Source organism: Sprattus sprattus (assembly GCF_963457725.1).
Source record: "Sprattus sprattus genome assembly, chromosome: 4".
Lineage (NCBI taxonomy): Eukaryota > Metazoa > Chordata > Actinopteri > Clupeiformes > Clupeidae > Sprattus > Sprattus sprattus.
Window position 1 is genome coordinate 2,185,046 of NC_137923.1, and position 20,473 is coordinate 2,205,518.

A 20,473-nucleotide genomic window follows, 5' to 3' on the forward strand; every position below is an offset into this window, starting at 1 on the left:
TATGTGATTTATACCCATGTCAGTTTGGCAGAGCACAATGGCTGCCGGCCCTCACTCTCACAAACAAACCAGTGAAGCCAAGGCACAAATCATACATTGTCCTCTGGCTGTTGTATTGTGCTGCAAGGTCTTTGTCAATATGTTTGTCTATAATGGGCCAGTACGCTAGTGACAGTTAGCTGACAGGAACATGCATTTTTGGATCACTAATATTACAGGTAGTTCAGCAGCAGTTCACTAACTCACCAAAGAATGCCTTTACATCTGACTTCTACTTTGCATGTAAATGTATATCTCAATGTTAAGCTTACATTTTTCATATATGACAGATTAGATGAAGATTCTGGGTTGATTGTATTAGCTTACATTTAGCAGTTACCCAATAAATCGATCAACATTGACACATATTTTAAAATGTATTCTAAACTATAACATAACATTTGCAGGAGCTTATGAACAGAAACACTATTTCCTTTCTAAAAAAAAGAGATATGTGACCCCAGTCAATCATGTCACTCACATTTACTAAACATGTCTGTAGTTGTTTGTTTTCAAGGGGATGAAATGTTGTGCTGCTATTATTAAAACATTTCTATTGTGTTTATTTTTAATAGTGTTTCCCTTTGTCCACACTGACACCCCTTTGACAGCTGAATGGCAGTGTTCCAGCTGTTACTTTGCTAGTACATTAAAATATATCGTAATACACTACTTTTAGTCGGGCCATAATGCAAGCTGGTTGGGACGTGCTTCGCATGTGTTAAAGTGAAAAGTCTTTCAGTAAAACCTCTCTAGTCTTGACGTCTAGTAGGATATACATTAAATCTTCTTTTCAAATAGGCAGAGCAGTAATGTGTGTGAGAAGAGTTATACAAAGGATTCAAAATACACACCTCTCTTTGAAAGTATCACTACTCTTTGCAAAGTGCTCTCACACTGACTAAGACCTGATACGGATGTGATAACAGAGTAAGCTGATTAGGAAATATGTACAGTAATGTATTTTATGGCAACTGACAGAGCTTTAGAGATAGAGTTATATAACCGCTTGTGAGCACATACGGCGGTCTTCAGTCACTAAAGCCACTAAATGTATGCAATGTGTATGCATGTCTGTATGTACAATCACACACAAACACAATCCATGCAAATGTATCAAAAAATGTACAGTGAACTCATCCACATGCTGACCATCTTACCCTATTGTCCACATGACATTTGACAAAACGCACCCTACTGGCACCTTTGCTAACCTCTTTAATCACTTTTTGTACGAATCTGCAGTAACAGAGCCTTATACTAAGACGTAAAAAGTTGAACCATTACCTATAACCCAACAAACATGCCAGGCTCAGCCAGAGCTGGACAGTAATCAAGGGGTGTCATTTAAATCTGAGGAGTGCAAGATGGTATGGAGCGTTATACGTGCTTGTGGATGTGCACTCTGAAAAAATATGGCTCTGTTTAACTTGTTTACTTCATCAGTAAATGATAGATGAGTGAACAATTCACCTCGGCATCTGAAAATAGCTTTACTTGTAGTATCTCACATGGCTCACCGACTTAAATAATTAATCAATAATCAGTGCCACCACAGTATGATTCTGTGTCAAAAGAAATGACTGACACTTTCTTAATGCATCCGGAATGGCTTTGGAATGCCTGGAGAAACCCTCTTTAAAGACCCTCTTAACATACCGTGCCTGGAAATGATGGTAATTACATTGTGCTGATAAAATGGCTCTCAATGAATTCAAACTATCAGCGGTTTCATGTAGTCAAATCATCTTGTACTAATAAATCATTAAAAATTAATTGGAGCAATCTCCTTTGAATTCTAAACACAGTATTCATTAATATTTTACATGATTCATTTTCAACTGAACTGCCTAAATTTTTTTCAATTTCCTAGAAGCAGTGTTTCATCATTGATAAGGCCATAAAACAATTAACATACTCCATTATACGTCTAATATACACTGTTTTGAGGAACCCAAGGTCGTCGGATGATGTGTGTGGTTACATGATGTTGTGGCACAGCATGGGCAGTTGAAAAAATAAAGTAAGTAAAATAAAATGGTGCACTTGCCTTTGCTGCTGTCAAAAGTGTAAATATCTCACTGGGTACGTGTGTTGGTGTGTATGTGTGTATGTGTGTAAGTGTGTGTGAATTAACCCTTTGTTGCCAGCCTCCTAAAATTACCGATTTAGGGTAGATTACTCTCTTTGACTTCTGCATGTTGCAAATGTGCACACTGTGTCTACCTTCATCAAAAGCCATTAGTACTTTTAAAGCACAGGACACAGGGATCATCCTTCAGAATCAAGATATGAATAGAACTGAGCACAATATGTTTAGGTGCCGCCGAGAACAGAGGAAAGTGTCTCCTTTTCTTCTCTCTGTAGACGAGGGATGATGAAGAAGCCTTAGATGGATATCTCTGTGCGTGACGGTGATCCACCTGTGCATGAGAACAGGGAATTTCCTGCATTCTGTAAATAAAAACTGGACTGCCAAATAACTCTTCTCCCTCATCACTGTAAAATGATGCCCAGTAGTTGAGAGTCGCTGCACCAGCTCCATTACAGGCTGATATAGCGCCCTCGGGATCTGTATATGGCCTGTGGATTGGTTGTTAATGTTCCCATTGGTTGCTGGTTGCTTCCAATAAAATTCTGTGACGATCCAGAAGATACATGCACGGGGGAGTTATGATCCTACTCTTATCTTGGCAGACACGGATACTGATCAAGCCCTGTGCCAGGTTTAATAAACAATGTACACACACACACGCGTGCACACACACACGCACACATGCACACACACACGCACACATTTACACATTTACACAGACACACACACATGCGCAGATGCACAGATGCACACAGACACATACAAACACACACACACACACACACACACACACACATGCACAGATGCACAGATGCACACAGACACATACAAACACACACACACACACACACACACAAACACACACACACACACACACACACACACACACACACACACACACACACACACACACACACACACACACACACACACACACACACACACACACACACACACACACACACGCACATAGACACAACAAAACAACAAAACCGCCATTTTGATGCTTACACTGACCACAGGACAATTTCATGTAGCATTTTTACAGCATCACTAAGGTTAAATCTATTAGTGCACTGCCAAACGTAAAACAGGCTCAAATATGTTACTGGCTCAAATATGTTACTGCCACAGCACTGAGCTATGGGGTCCATTACGTAAAGATTGATTTTTTTTTTAGCGTCATGTTACCTTCAAATTGAAATGTTGACTTAAGAATAGTGTGATGGCATAGTGGGGGAGGATCGGTGATGCTTCGCAAACAAAACACGCTTCTGTCCTCAGAGATGTGCAAACTGAGCTTGCGACATCTCTGCTCTGACACAGTTGACACTGATGGCCCTAATTTCATTGGCGGGCAATAAGCACTGAGTAAAGTCTGTTTGCGCACGAACTGAAGCTATTGTGTGGCATGTGGGAGCATTGCCCTGACCCAACCATGTTTTTCGCTTAGAATCTTGCTCCTGGTATTAGTAAACTAGAAAAATTATTTTGCCAAGTTATTAAATTAGCTTCAGCTCATGGTCAGCAGACTTTGCTCGTGGTATGGAAATGATATTAATGAAATATGATGTTTTAAGTGCCATGAACCAAGGTACTGAAAATAATGGACATAATTGAATGGCTTTCAATAACTGGTTCAAATTTCAAACACAATGCTTCACGCATCCAAGTCCTACCAGCTATCTAACATCTTCATCACAAGCAGCCTTTTCCCTTCCCTTGCGTAACCTGACATTTTCATAATCACTTTTATAGCAATTTTGTCATGCTACAGTGCTTAGAGCGAGCACTGCTGCGATGAGCTCGGTTCTGGTTTGTCACATTTTCCTATTCAAATGCACATCATAATGAAGAGTGCATCAATGACCTCTTTATTTGAAATAATCCAATCCTAAAACATATTTTAGGTTTAAAATATAAAAAAAACAAACCCATGTGTGTGCTTGACTTGTGTTTATACGTCACGATGGCTATTGTAAGTGAATCCTGGTGAAGTTCCAATAAAGGCAAACAGACCATGAAATGTCATCCTAGCACAAAGACAATCAGATGCAGGGAAATGTGAACCGTGCAAACAATAGCAGTGGCTAAGATGACCTAATTTTAAAAGATGATTGTGATACAGGATCGTCCACTTATCCGCCTGCATTCGTTCTGCTCATACGCTATGCTGTCCACACCCTTTCCCAGATGTCTGCAATGCAGTGTAGCATCTCAAACCTCATCATCCTGAAGTAAGTGCCTGCCTCTGGTCAAATGGTCCATTACCCAACCTGCTCCTCCTTGTACTCGGGTATTACCCATTTTATTTCATTGGATTACTCTCAGCTCTTGGGTCCAGGGCCAAGGTCACGTGGTTAATACAATTCGGTGATTTGTACAACTGCACACTAAGATGGGCCTTGATAACAGTTCCCGGTTTTGGTCAAGGATATCTTTTTTTTTAAGAGAAAAAAATGGCCATGCAGTGATGCCTTTGTGTGTGTGTGTGTGTGTGTGTGTGTGTGTGTGTTTGTGTGTGTAATTGTGTAATTGTGTAATTGTGTGTGTGTGTGTGTGTGTGTGTGTGTGTGTGTGTGTGTGTGTGTGTGTGTGTGTGTGTGTGTGTGTAATTGTGTGTAATTGTGTAATTGTGTAATTGTGTGTGTGTGTGTGTGTGTGTGTGTGTGTGTGTGTGTGTGTGTGTGTGTGTGTGTGTGTGTGTTTAAACCACTGTGTCTGCAACTGAAAATGACTAGATTGCTTCATCACCACAACACTTAAAAGGCAAAGGTTGGATAAATTAAATCTGCTATTTTTTTGTTGTGACTAAGCAGGTTGACAATTAAGAGTGGATGTCTGCCAATTTTGGTATAAAAAAAAATGAAAAAAAAAAACATTTACATTAATCTAAGACATGTTTTTAGAACAATCTTCTGCTACTAAAGGCAAAAGCGTGACCCACCAGTATGTAAATGCAACACATATTATCATGTTATTACACAGATTATATAAAATTCCTTTGAACTCTACAGCTTTTCTTGGAATTACAATAAATCCTTTAAATCAGTGGAAACTTCTCACATGATCTGGGATGCAAGTTTGCTAACTGCTGTGTAGATATACAAATATATATATACATCTCCTTGCACTTACTTCCCAGTGAAAAAAAATAAAACGGTAATGTCTATCAGTGTACTTTACTGCCCATTTTACATTCATATGCCTATTTTGTTTTTGTTTAGCAAAACGTTTCTGACAATCATATCCTTCGGTATATGTGGTTACTCGAAACTATAAATAATGGAGAAAACATAAATATTAAGCACCCTGTTATCAAGCCAGTGAAATTACATTATAGTTTCAGCCAGCTAAATCCAGAGTAAGTCATGCGTGATATTCTTTGGAAAACCATTACATGTAGGTAGCATGTCATCACTCTTAAATTGTGTGGGATTTGGAAGTGGAAGCTTATAGGTTCATCAGTTATTGGACTAAATATTAATTATTCGTGGTGTTGTCTTCAGCTTCACTCTTTAGTCAAGGCGTTGTTATCCTTCTTAATGCTGACTGGAATGCAACTATTAACAATGACATCCAAAATTAATTTTAAGAGCTAACACTGTGCCTTGAGTATAGGTCATTATCACAGTTCAATACCAAGAGAGTTTCATTCAACGTGACCATGTAAAGTGAACTCATTTGTTTCATTCACCAGCATGAAAAGCTCAGTGAGAGCCTGTGGGCAAGTGCATATTACCTTTTAAAATGCTGTAACGTGTCCCATTTACTTAAGTTCTTTCCTAAAATTGCTTTTATTGTTAGTGCCATTGTGAAAACTGAATTGAATGAGTGATTTCTGCATATGACTAAGATGATTTCCATATGCGCATACTTTATCCTCTCACTGGTTAAAAGCAGGTCTTTCTGCCAGCACATAAATAACCACTGTGTTTGATCATTTAAAAAGTGAAGCGTGCAGTTCTGACATCTACTAAGTGCAATCTAATTGCCTCGGATGAGATTTAGTTACAGTTCACAGGGTTTAAGCTTGAGCGCCGCTGGTTTGAACACCGCTCCTTAGCCTACATAGCCTGTTTCACTCCAATCTCTACCGCTGTGCATATACAACTCCCACCCCAGCTGTCTGAATGTGTAAAAGATAAGTTACCCCTCTAGTAATCAGTCACACCTGAACCAGTGCTTTCAGTACCACATTGACACATTTTCCAGCCCATCATTGCCATAGACATACGACCTTCTATACACAGTGTATAAAGCTTAAACAAAAGGCTTTTGGTAATACTTTTACCCGAACATCCAATTATATTGTAGCGGCAAGCTTAGGTTATGTCAAGCAGCTCCTGGTTTGGAGAATAATGGGTGATGGCTGCTTTTGTGTTCTTTGGCTTGGTTTTCTCCTACGATGTGGGGTGTCTGGGCTGTGTGTGTGTGTTGAGAGACTTTGGACTTGGTGGTAGTGTGTGTGAATGTCGGAGTGTACGCGTTCTACATTGATGGATAAGCCTAGCACCTTGTGGTAACTGCAGTAAACAGCCATCGGTAAGGCAAACATGTTGTTAAGAAAGATGGTAGCAGGACTCTGTTCAATTCAAGATAGCTAACAGCTCTTCATTTAAGACCTCCATCACTAGCAAAGTATAACATCAGCTGTGAGGTGTAAGATGGCAAACTCAAGCACAATGCTACAAGTCTAATGCATGACACCATGTATAGACAATCACAGAATGTAATGTCAAGATGTTTATGTCTTAAGCTATAACACACAGGAGTGAGGAGGACTTGATTGACAAATAACAGAGGAAAAAATGAATTTATACTTTAATCCCTTTAATAATGGCAGATGTTTTTTTATATGTTATTGAACATGTTTTGTTGCATTATTAGTAAGGTTTTTTAATGGAATTCTACAAAAAAAAAATCATGTTAATGCATACAGCAGCAACACTGTTCATGTGCCATTTATTTAATCATCCACAGATAGGAAATAAAAGTGCTTAAAGTAGAATATCATATGTCTCATTAAACTCTGTGACCCTTTTGCTCTAAAAGGAATGGAAGCTAGAAACTAATCAAAGGAATCTCTTTGATCAGAAAAGTAAGATAAATCAAACACACTTGAGAACCAGCCCATCTTAGCGCACCCTGTTGAGTTTATAAAGCATCCTGGGGTGTTTGGTAAGGCCAAGACCAGGCTAATTATGGCTTATTTGTTCTCCTTGTCTACCATACATGTGTGTGTGTGTGTGTATGCATGAGAAAGAGAGAGATTGTGTATATTTCAGTCTTGGAGTTTTGCAGAGTTTTGCAGGCATTTTGATGACTCATTTTCCTCACTACTCACCTGAAGCTGTAACATCAGCAATGTCTGATCTGTGCCCTCAGACTTCCCAGTCCTGTCAGTTTTGTCAGCTACGTCATCCATGCCCACACCAGTCCTGCCCATCTGATTGGCTAGTGCCTGTGCTGTCAGTTATGTATGAAAGGCAATTTGATTGGCTGAGGCATGCATTGTCCCTCGAAAAGTTGAACATTTTTCAACTCTTGCCGGAAGCAACGCATAAAACCTAACGCAGAGGAACCTAATGAAGCCACAATTCAGTTTGTAGGGGATGACGTCACCCCATTCGAAGTGAATGGGGATCCGTCAACCTTGATGGATCAACGCATTCCAACGCAACCGTGTGAAAGGGCCTTAAGAAGGGTCGAACGGTGCTTCTTTCGACCTTGTGTAAAACTGACATCCTTACAAGACAGAAAGCATAGTAAGATGACCCACCACGTGGTTATCGCTGCTGACAAATAGTTTTGCCGTCAGAGAACGCACATTTCTATCTATATAAACTTTGTGAGATGTGTTTATTTTGCTTCCGTCTCGACTGCTACAGTCTGGGAGTGAGCCCAGGCTCCCGCTCTCTCTGAGGGTTAGCCCGACCGGCTTCTTGTTGTTGTTTTATAAAATATACTTATATGCAACTCGGGTAACTTGACTGAATTTTCACCTGACACTGCCCACACCAGTCCTACCCAGTGCTGCTGGATTCTGAACACCTGTGGCCTGTTTACCAATCAGCCGCAGGCTTTAAAAATAACTCTTGGTACCACTTTACAATAAGGCTCCATTATAAATGGTTTATAAATGGTTTATAAATAGGTTACTAATTAGGTTGTAAACCCTTTGTAAGTCATTAATAAGCCCTTGTAAATGAGTTACAAACACAGTTTTTATACATCGATGCGGGCTCACTATTGTATCTTGGCAACCCACTGTCTATTTGCTCTGAGCACCTTTGTGGGGTATTGCCTGTTTCAGAGACTCTACCAAGCCATCTCCTTGTGTTATTCTGTGTTTGTTCTTTACCTGCTTGACTCTGCCTGTTTGGCCTTGACCTTGTTTCTGGACCAGTGTTTTGGTCCTGATTGCCTGTGTTCTTTTGGCTTCTATGTTTGACCTTTTTATGAACTGTGGATTTCCTTTCTGAATTGTGTGTGAAACTTTTACTCTGTAAACTCACTTAACATTGAATTTGGGTTTATAAACCTTAAGCCTTTATCCATCACAACAGCTTCTCACATCACCATATCAAAAGGCCCAGAGTTCTCTAAGCACCTATTGTTGATATTTTTCTCATTTTCAGAAGAACGTCTGAAAGTTGCATTAAAACCATGCTGTGACTTATGATAACCATGCCTTCTATGAGACAGGATGCATTTCCTGAGTCACAGAATTAATTTCCTTCAATAAATGAGTCCCTTAGACCATAGAAACAGCTTGACCTTTAAACTGACTGAAATAACATCATAGTTCAGTAATATTGTGTTGTCTTGTCCCAAACTGAATGCCACACTCATTCACACGCATACATTTCCACAAAGTCCAACATTTTGGATAGTTAGGTTCTGGAGGCCAGATAATCCATATATATATGCCCCTTGTGCTCAGCTATGGATGGTTATGGATGGTTATATATATGGATGGTTATAACCATATGACCATCCATAGCTAAGCACCAGGGGCACCAAGGAGCTAAAACCCTAAAATGTAAACTAATGATCATTTCATTAAGCTTTGCCTCAGAAGTTCATTAGCTGCTCCATTTTAGTTAGCCAGGGGCAGAGCTCCATGCTCATTAGTCAGCTAGCCTTCTCTGTTTTTTGCTGAACCCTTTCCTTGTTCAGCAGTTTCCATTGTGAGAAGTCTGAAATCAATTCATATTAGCCCACTACCGAGCAAGCATTGTGGTCAGCTTAACACTTTAAAGAAATCCTGAGTATCACAGAAGAATTTGTAGTTACATTCTCTCTATTTACATACATGTATTATATACATGCCACACATCCTGTTGAGAAGCAATTTTGAATTATGTTGCTGCTATTAAACTAGGGCCTAAATGCATGTTTTCTATGTGCCTGAGCACTGCACAACATTATGGTGATTCAGTCCATTCAATTCAGTCCTTCCTTGAGGCCCAACATTAAAGCATGGAGAAACACTGATACAGGATATGGGGGTCCTTACGATGAGCCCTATTCTAACAGCATGAATGATTCAAAGAGTGAACCAGCTTCAAAAGGAATGAGATTGCTTTTTGTGGTCAGCATGACTATCAGCATGACCATCTCAGATCACAGGTCATGTCAACTGACTTTCCTACATGCACACAGAATTCAGGCAGCCATGGTCATTTTTATTCCACCCTTAAAACATTCACCTCCTTTCAAGCTGCTGAAGTCTTGTATGAATACCCTATGAAATTACACAGACTTTACCTTCAGCTTATTATCTCTCTCTTTCTCTCTCTCTCTGTCTCTCTCTCTCTCACACACACATACACACACACACACACACTCACACAAAAGCTCACACACATCTGCTCTACTTCTTTTTTGTCACCAAAGCTCATAAAGCCTCCAGGAGATATTTGCCTAACCACATGGCCCGTGAAGCTTAAATGAATGAGACTTCCCAATTCCATCATATTGCATATAATATTGCATATAATAGGTCATGCCGGGCACCTGTTTTCTCATATGTAGGACCTGTCATCAGCTTTGGCTATGTGATGAACAGTCTGGCCCCAGGTTTAAGTGATAACAGTGGAGGCAGTGGGCCATAAAACCACATGCTCAGAGTTTATAATCACATCCATTAATCACAGGCCTTTCATTTCCATGGGCCAGGAAGTTCTCTCTCCTCCCAATTGAAGTTTACAGGAAGTAGATCACAGATAAACAGTGGTGGATTTACATATCGCCTTAAGATGCTTGTACATGCGTCCATGTGCTGATTTGTTTGAATATATTAAATCATCACTGAGGAAAACATACAGCTGGACGAGAAGGAGAGCAAATTGACATAAGGAGAGCAACAACTTCGGTATCTGCTCAAAGTGTTTACTTCACTGTCTTCCATTTTGCATCATCCATTTTTTAAGAGTAAACACTCTTCAAAAAAGGGTCATTACAATTACAAAAAGCTAAATTCAGTATTCATTATACTCATGAAAACATAAACAATTATGGAAGTTTTAAGATTCTGGAATAAAATATTGTTCATACATACACTAGAGTAGACAATAACTTCAAAACAGTTTCAACACAGTCCTATCCATCATGAAGAAGTATATTTTCACTGCATTACGTATGTCTTTAAATGGCATCACATTTTAAAAATACACATCTCATTCAGTTACGTTTATAGAAAGATAACATTTGTATGTAACTTACACCTGGGTGTCTTGTGTTCCTTATTGACTAGTACAACATATGACATGCAGGGACAGTTTATGTGTTCAATGGTGTTAAAAGGTTAAGGGTAAAAGAGGTAATATCTGTGATAGGTTCAGTTCGTCATGCACTGTTGGTTATAAATCCTCTCAAAATCACGAATCCCAAACACCTATCATACAGCAGAATGCAGCTGGTTTCGCCACTGAATGAACAAAACATTGCACTCTCGAACAGATTGGTGTAATTGTATTGTCTGAGGTTACAGTAGTGCCCCGGGCTGTTTTGAGCCGCTCAAAGAATTGATTCCAAAACACCACTTCACAGCTGCTGCCATATTGCATGGCTGAGATTCAAGTCCAACGACATTAGCAGAGAATCGCCTCACACCTGAGCAGCAGGCGCCTCATCAGCCGCCTGCATATGAAGTGCTCCAGATTTATTTATATATTTACCCATCTCTCCCAGAGCGCTCTGAAAATACAAGACACGCTAACACTGAAAATGTGCATCTCGCATACAGGCATCCCTTACTGCCTTCCCTCTTTCAGATATGCAAGCACACGGAGGCATGGCCATCAGCTTTTTGTTGCCGTGCAAACAATAAGTGATTTTGGTTGACCTGGTTTTCAAGCATTCAACACATTTGACAGCTGAGACTGTGGGGTTTTGTTTTGTTTTGTTTTTCTTGTTTGATATGATGAAAACTCTTGATGATAAGTCTCAGTCTGACAGTCACTGCAACTTCCATATTAACTGGGCTGTCATGAATATTTACTAAAGAACAAGACATTGAGGGGAAAAAAAAACACCTATGCACTGAAGCATTACTTCGGGCAGAACATCTTTAATTGTTCCGCAAAAAATCAATCCATGTGTTTCAATGCACATAAATATTCAACCCACATCAGCAGTAGAGCCTCACGAAAATATACGCAATTGGAACTCACAGTGCTGATGGAATGCAGACACTCTGATAGACAGGAATAAACTAAAGGCATGAGTAAGTCCCTTCCATAGTATTATTACCACCTTAGGAAGCAAGAAATCAAATATGTCCTACCTGCTCTGAACACACTATGAAATGTCATACTGAGGGGTGGAGCTGCATACACCACAGGCTGGATGCAGATGTGGAACGGGACGGAGGTGGAATTCCCAAGTCTCATCTGTCACCAAGCATCCCTGGAGCTGGTGATTGTCCCCATCACTGAGTGCTGGAGCTGGTTATTGTCCCCATCACTGAGTGCCCCACATTGGTTACAAGCAGGTCCATGAAGAGGGGGGAAAGGACAGCAGAGAACACATGCAGACTGAGAGCTCTCTTCCTCTCTCTCTCCCTTTCTCTTTCTCTCTCTCTCCCTTTCTCTTTCTCTCTCTCTCACTGTCTCACGCTCACTCTCTCTCCCTTTCTCGTTCTCTCTCTCTCTTTTTCTCTTTCTCTCTCTCTCACTGTCTCACGCTCACTCTCTCTCACTCTCTCTCCCCTTCTCTTTCTCTCTTTCTTTTTTTCTCTCTCTCTCTCTCTCTCTCTCTCTCTTTATCCCTCTCTCTTTCTCTTTCTCTCTCTGAGCTTTCTTGCTGTTGCTGTATAATCCATCTAGTCTGACAGAACATAACACATCTCTATTTAGCCAATCAATAGCAAGTCCACTATATCTCTCAAAGGCACTTTCCTGATGCACACAATTACTGATGCAGTCACAGTCATGCTTCTGGATATATGAAAATAATCAAGCAGATATAATTATATATAGACTGTACCGTGGGATGCAATAATAATAACAACTGTGTTATTGTATGTGCCACTTCTTATTGATATGTCATACATGGACAGGAGTAACACTGGATGCATCTGCACACACTGGTGCCCAGGAGCTGTCCACAAGGCTGTAATAGTCCGACTCTGTGTATGGTACAGACCTTGTGTCAAGGTAACCAAGCCTCCAAACTGCAATACACAGACATTTGAACTGGAAGTGTTTTTTAAGGTAAATTTTCATGAAATATCTCATCTGTGCTGCACTACTAAATAGTGGTTGGTCCTTGAAGTTGTTTGAGGCTTCTTCAGTCTGCCATGTTCTATCTTATGGTAAAATAAATATAAAAATCAAAGAAAAGAAAAATGCATTTGAGAAAATACTTCTCTAAAAATACACTGCCCCTGTCAACCTCCATAGCATTTACTTGCACTGTAAAAACTTGAAAAAGAATAGTTTTGATTACATAAAAAAACTTGTGTTCTCCCATCTGAAAATGGAGTAATACAATCCCAATTCTATCTCTAGACAGAGCAAAGGTCTATTGTGTTGTGTTGCACATGCATAGTTAGTTCATTTTCATGCACCCCCTGCAGAAGTTGCAATCCTTCAAAATAATCATAATAGAAAACAAAGTGTATCTGCAATGCAATGCAAATCAGTCATTTTTTTTGCATTGAAATATATATATAAAACATAGAACAGCAAAACCATAAATCACTTCTTCTCATCACAATCTTGTTCTCATAGAATTGGCACAATTGTGAGCTGATGCTTTGTTTTACGTAACTGATATCCAATACACATAAATACATTAGGCAATATCACAGACGTCTAGTGGTATCCTGTATGTGTCACTAACATATGGAAAGATGGCCCTTTAAATGTAATCATTCCGTATCCATACTGATAGACAACAACATATGGTACTCTTCCACGTCTATGTTTCAGAGGGATAGAAGATCCCTACAGAGTCCTAAGACAGGTATGGGAGGAGACTTCTCTATGGCAACAGACAAAGAAGCCCTCCATCTTCATATAAACCATCCATCATTGAACAGAGAGAGCAGAACCCCAGACAATAAGAAAGAAAATGATTAAAGAATACTTTAATTTGTCAAAACAGCCAAACAAGTCAAAGCAATATGCCATGCATGAGGCTCAGACCTAGACGCTGCCCTGTACGTGCCTAAGGATATGTTTATTTGACTGCCCTGTACGTGCCAAAGGATATGTTTATTTGACCATTTAGCCCCTGCTTGATTCTGCTTAGAGTCATGGGGAAATTTAGCGGGGGCAGGCGGCAGAAAATTGGTTTCACAGCGCAAAAGCAAGCTCAGCAGGGGAGAGCCATTTCTTTCTGACAAGCAAATACCCATGGGTGCTGCCATATTTGCTCGGCAGGATTTACAAAACACCAATTAAAATAGGGGAGCGGAAGGGAAACAGACATCCTACTATGAGTAGGTCTTCCAAGAGCTGACATGGTAGAGGCAGTAAGCAGATGTCCAGCCTCGTGGTTAGCCATACAACACCACTTACAAATGACAAATGATTGCTGAGAGTTTCAGTTCACTTTCCTTGTTGTGTGAATCCTGGTGAGGATCATCTGACCAGAATGTGTTTTTTTTCTCTTGCAGATGGAGCATTATCTTTAGCCATTAGTCAACTACTGCCATTTATTAAGTGTATTAAGCCTGCATTGTTACTGCTGTAAATAATGCTGTGGCAACTGTCTGTTAGTCAAAGGAACACTGATGAAATACCACTCAAAGCCTATTTGTATGATCAACACATTCATAATTCTACTAATCGCATTGATTATAATGACGAAGAACAAAAGTGCAGCATGCCATAACAGCATGCCAAAATTAGTGTGATGACTCCACTATCATTGTATTCATCATCTGGTTTGTTTGTGAGGCCAGTCTTGAAAATACCATTCAACATATAATATCTCAAAAGCAATTCTATGATACATCATGTCATCACAGATATTCTTTGACAAACAGCACTGGTCACATGTAATTACATCAGTTCCTCTTTTAATATGCCATTGTGACTGATAAAACAGTTCCTGTTCAAAGATGACATTCTCCAGTCGTGTCTCTGCTCAACCTTGGGCAAATACTTATGGCAGCTGCTTAGTACCTTTTTGGTTAGCGATTCTACATTTTATTTCATACCTATATCATCAGACAATGATATTTATTTCATACCTATATTTTCAGACAATGATATGTAGGCCAACTTGTTTAGACATTATCTGTACTTTGTTCAATAGATGTGTGTTCACATTTATAATTTACATGCACACGTAAAGGTAAGGAGTTTTCTACTCAGTGGAGACAGATGGAGGCATAAGCTAAGTCATGCATTCATAACCTACTTAGGACCCAAGTCCTACCCACCTCCAATGCACAATTCCTTCAAGGGACAAGTGTGGGGAAACCCATAGTTCTAGCATGTTCCCCTTGTTTCTTAGGTAAAGCCTTTAGGAGTTAGATAGGGGGGTGGCAGTGGTACAGGAGGTAGAGAAGGCGTTTGCTATTCCTCACTGTCGTAGTGTCCTTGAGCAAGACACTGAACCCCTAATTGCTCCTGATGTGCAGAGTGCCATGTAAAATATATATAGATCCTTGTAAGTCGCTTTGGATAAAAGCATCTGCTAAATCACTAAATGTAAATGTAGAATAAATGTAGACAGACATTGCAAGTTGCACAAAGCAATGAAGGTAAGAGCGTATCAGGCAGTCCAGATGGCTGGTCTCCATCTCAAAGTCATGAAGCCAGTCTTGACTCACTACCCAACACTCAACGCTGGAGCTGGAAAACCTGGCAAAAAAAGGAATCTTGAGTATTGTGAGCTTTAAAAAAGATTTAGTCTCAGTGCAAGGGAAGGATACCTGTTAAATTGGACAATGGTACAGAATGGCATTTTAAACTTTTAATACAATGCTAATGTATATTACAGTAATATCATATCTATGAGCAGTGAGGTGAGCGTGTGAATTTGTGTTTCCTGTGGTTGGCACAGTTGGTGTCTCCTCACCAGGCGTCTTTAATGGGCCCTACCCACATCACTCACTCCCAATTGTGATCTGAACTGCGGGTTGCCTGCTGAGACATCCTGTTCTGGTTTCCGTCTCTTTCTGATTCACTGCCTGCCAGGATACACTTTGTTCTCGAGGTAAACATGCAGTCTTCTGCTTTGATGTTTGAGTGCATTGCAGGAAAAGTACATATCATTGCCTGAGATTCACAGAAGTGTAAGATCATGCCATGCCACCGGCGTGTGACGTATTTTGGTGTTCAGCTTTTGAACAATCACAATGTCATTGTTATGTATAGACACAGTTAAATTGAAATCAACTAAATGTATATGAATTGTCTAAAGCTTAATAGTTCCGTCAGGACTTCCACCTGAGTCCCAGTTTTTCTCTTTCTCTGTTCCCAGTCTGTTTCTCTTGTACATGCACATATGGTTTTCGTTTTTGTATTGCTGTCATTATCCTTTTACACACCTCTTAGACTAGTTCCTCCAATAGGCACGTAGGACAAACACTCACCCTAAAGCTTAACGTCCCCTTACCTAACCCAACTTATGCCACTGGAGCCTGATCCGCCAATGATAGATCTTATAATCTGTCATGTTCCTTGCATATTTTGCACTGACTATATCCACTAATTCATCCAGGTAACATTACAACTTAATTAAGTTATAAATTGATAAACGTATTACTTTAACTGGCATCTAAATGCATTTACATTTCCTTTCTTTTGTCTTTTAAATATTTAATCATGATTTTTAAATACATTTTATTATTTTATCAATAAATAATCAACAGCATTAGAAATACCATACCCTTACCTTTAGTGAGAGCACATAGGGGACAATTTCGTTTGTATTTTTCTAATCCATCAGCCAACCAGAACCACTTATATCGAAACATGACCATTATTTATTCCTTTAAAAATAGTCCACATCTATTCAGTTGCAGCCATAGTAACCACTAGTAATCACACTTTTCTGAGTGGGAACAGGGATTAACATTAACATCAAGAGAAGAAAAAAAACACATTCTAAGGGATACAACTCATAAACTCTTGAATTAATCTTACTGCACTGATGGGAAAGCTCTGAATGAGAATGCCTTGCAGCTTTTATAAGTCCTTGACAAGAATGGCTGGTTCAATATGTCAGGTGGAGACAGGTGTAATTGCAGAGGTGATTAGACTGAGCTTTTGATCTGGATAAATGATGATGAATGAGCAGTTCCCTGGCACTAATTGCTAGCATATAGGAGGATGGATACTGGGTCGGGCTGAGGCAGGTGACTTACATCGAGTGGAAAAGTACTAACTCAAATGAAAGAAGGATCTCAAAACTTTAGGGTCATAGTGCACAGTCTGACAAATTAGCAGGAAAACATAGATACAGACATGTGTAGGTATCACAAAAAGCTTCCATCGCTAATAAAATGCAGAAATGCACACACATGAGCATCTCTCCCACTTGACATGATCTTCTTCCGAGGCTGTTACAGGGAAAAATAGGCTGTGAAATGGCAGATCACATCTGAGTCACACTCCTCCACCTAAGAGATTTTAATTGGATTGTTGCTTGAACTGAGTCTTCCTCCGAGATAAATCAGGCCCTTGGCAGTGACAGAGTATCTCATTATTATCCAGTCATACAGGGCAGTCCTTAACAAAGAAAGCTATTTGAACTGGAACTGGAAAAGTAACGCCACGCATCTCATAAATTGGAGCTGCCCAATTGGGCTAAAATTACAGCACTATATATACACCTTAACAACAGCTCCAGGATCAGCTAACCCTCTGACCAAATAGAGTGACTGATAGCAGAACCAAAGCACTGTGATAGAAAGAATATGATGACCACGTTTACCGCTGTCATTACCCATCTTTGGCGGAATGGAAAATTATCGGCCTTGACAATGACACACTCTCCTCCAGTGGAGCAGAATGGAGACCTTGACCTCAACCTTTCAGACCGAGAACACTCTGTCATCTCCACTTACCATCGCTATGGACACCCTCAGGGGGGGCTTCTCTGAACAGCACCAGGGGGGAGGTGTGTGTGTGTGTGTGTGTGTGTGTGTGTGTGTGTGTGTGTGTGTGTGTGTGTGTGTGTGTGTGTGTGTGTGTGTGTGTGTGTGTGTGTGTGTGTGTGTGTGTGTGTGTGCGTGTGTGTGCGTGTGTCTGATTGGAAGAAGAACTACTTCTGAACACAATGAGCTGATATTCGAAGATTGAAACCTGAAATTGAATTTGAGTAAAAAAGCTGTCTGGGAGTGGGGCATTTGAAGACCACAGCCATTATTGATAAGGTGTCTTAGTCAAAGAATATTACACAAACAATCCCTGCTTTGTCATTTGTTTTGGGAATTGACGTGAAGAAAGTTGTTCTTGCACACAGCATGAAAAACAAAGATACAGAAGATGAGATATAGAACTGATGTCTGCTTCAATCACATTCTAAATGCCATCAGAACAGTAGCCCTGGCACCCCTACACAGTGGATAATGATCCTCTTGTTCTGCATGCATTTAGCTTCCCTGATTGCTTCATCCATCTTGCAATACATTATCACATCCTCAGTGATTTCACAAGGGGTCATTGGGTGGTCTAGAACTTTCAGCAATCACATACCCAGGGAAGTCAAACAGCTATGAGCTCCTCATATTCCACAAACCCCTCAGCAGCCTCTATAATGTTGTTTAACACTTCCAACCCCAAGGGCTTTTTTTGACTCTGTTAGGTAGTTTGCCATGCCTGATATTTTTGTATATTCCATCTAACTAAAAACCATGAGGCAAAAGTGGCATTTATTATTATATTCTAGAACAATTCAGCAATAATACAATGAGACTAAAAGGAATGTAGTAAAACAAAGTTTTGTATTAAAATGAAATATAAAGACACTAAAATGATATCTAGTTTTAGAGGTTCTCAGACTTTGTAACAAAACACATTGTAAACATTTTGGAAGTTTTCCTTTTTACTCTGAACCTTGTAAACATAGGTGTTTGCTCCACACAGGTGAGTTTAGCATTCAGAAAGTGTATATGGTTTCTATAGTAATTATAAGTTATATAGAAAGTGACACTTTTCTTCACTTAGACCACTATGCATATTGATAAGAAAGGTGTGAACATTCTGGGACACCTTGGTCAAAGACAATGGCCATGACGTAATGGCCCTGGAATGTCTTTGTGGCCCTCTCCCCCCTACAGGTTTTCTTGACACATCATAAACCAATGGTGATCACTGAATTACCATTCCCTTATCATGTGAATAGTTGCCATTTGCTAATAGGAGGGTCAAAACCTCACTCAGAGGCTGAAATGTGCAAAGGATAAGTTACATTCTCCTTACAAAGTGATTATTTATACTTTAGTTTCAAACTGTATATATTTAAAAAGTAAATGGTTCAATGTTGCTGTTGGTGTTAGTTTTATGTTTGTAGGACAAAAAGTCACGGAGATTAATAAAAATACCACCAAGTGCCCCACGGGGCACCTTAGTGTTGGAAGGGTTAAAGCGTTCTTAGGTTGCCAAACTACATTTCTCAACCTATTTTTTGTAAATGAAGAAACCACTTTAGGAACTGCCATGAACCTTCATGAGCACTTTGTCAATCAACTTTCCTACAACTACTAAGTACTACTATTTTATCTGCACACTAAGAACAAAAAACATTATTTACTTTACTTTTCATTTTTCATGTTTAAATCCTCCTAAAGGAGGATTGTTCATCAACAATGATCAATCATTGATCATTGTTTTGAAAGGCGTACACATTGATTCAATTTAATTCTGAAGTTCCGAGCAGAATTATAAAGACTGGGCACACCAAAATCCAACAGACAGTTCCTTACACAATGTAGATCAGGTCCAGTGGGTCAAACAGAGTTGCATGTGGCTATTCCAGAGAAGAAACAATGTATGGGTTAAATAAAGGAAGTATCCCAGTGAGGAAATTCAAACATGCTGGAGTGCCAGTCCACTCACAAACATGGTTCAAACGTACATAGTACTTTGTTTGTCCGACGGTTAATGAATGAATCTTACTATTTATTATTGTACCCATCCAATACGGTGTCAATAGGGTGATTTTTAAGGGCAGGAAGGCAGAGATGAGTGTTATCTGATTTGTATGGCCAAACAGCATAAAAAAAGCGGTACCACTTTACAATAAGACTCCATTATAAATGGTTTATGAATGGTTTATAAATAGGCTATAATTAGGCTGTACACCCTTTGTAAGTCATTAATAAGCCCTTATAAATGAGTTATAAACACAGTTTTTATACATCGATGCGGTCTCACTATTTGGAAAGATCCCCATCTTGGCAACCCACTTTCTATCCCCTCACTTGCTCTACTAGCCTAATTGCACACTCCCTACCATTCTTGTATCTGTTACTAGAGATTAAACCCCAGGAGGGGGGCTCACAACATGCCCCCCCCAAAAAAGAAACTTTACAATAAGGCTCCATTTTGCCAGTTATAAATGTTTGTAACTGATTACTTGATGATGATGATGTGCTTCACACTTTACAATAAGGCTCCATTTTGCCAGTTACAAATGTTTGTGCCTAATTAATAACCTATTTATAAACCATTTATAAACCATTTATAATGGAGCCTTATTGTAAAGTGGTACCCCAATATGTCAGACACTTCTTTCAGATTCATCCATAATACTCGTACACTCCATATAGTCTATAGCTGTATTCCATATAGAATACAGCTCACTTTTGTGTTAAAATGATGGATGTATCAATTCACTGTCAATATAATGTTAAACCTTGAATAGTGA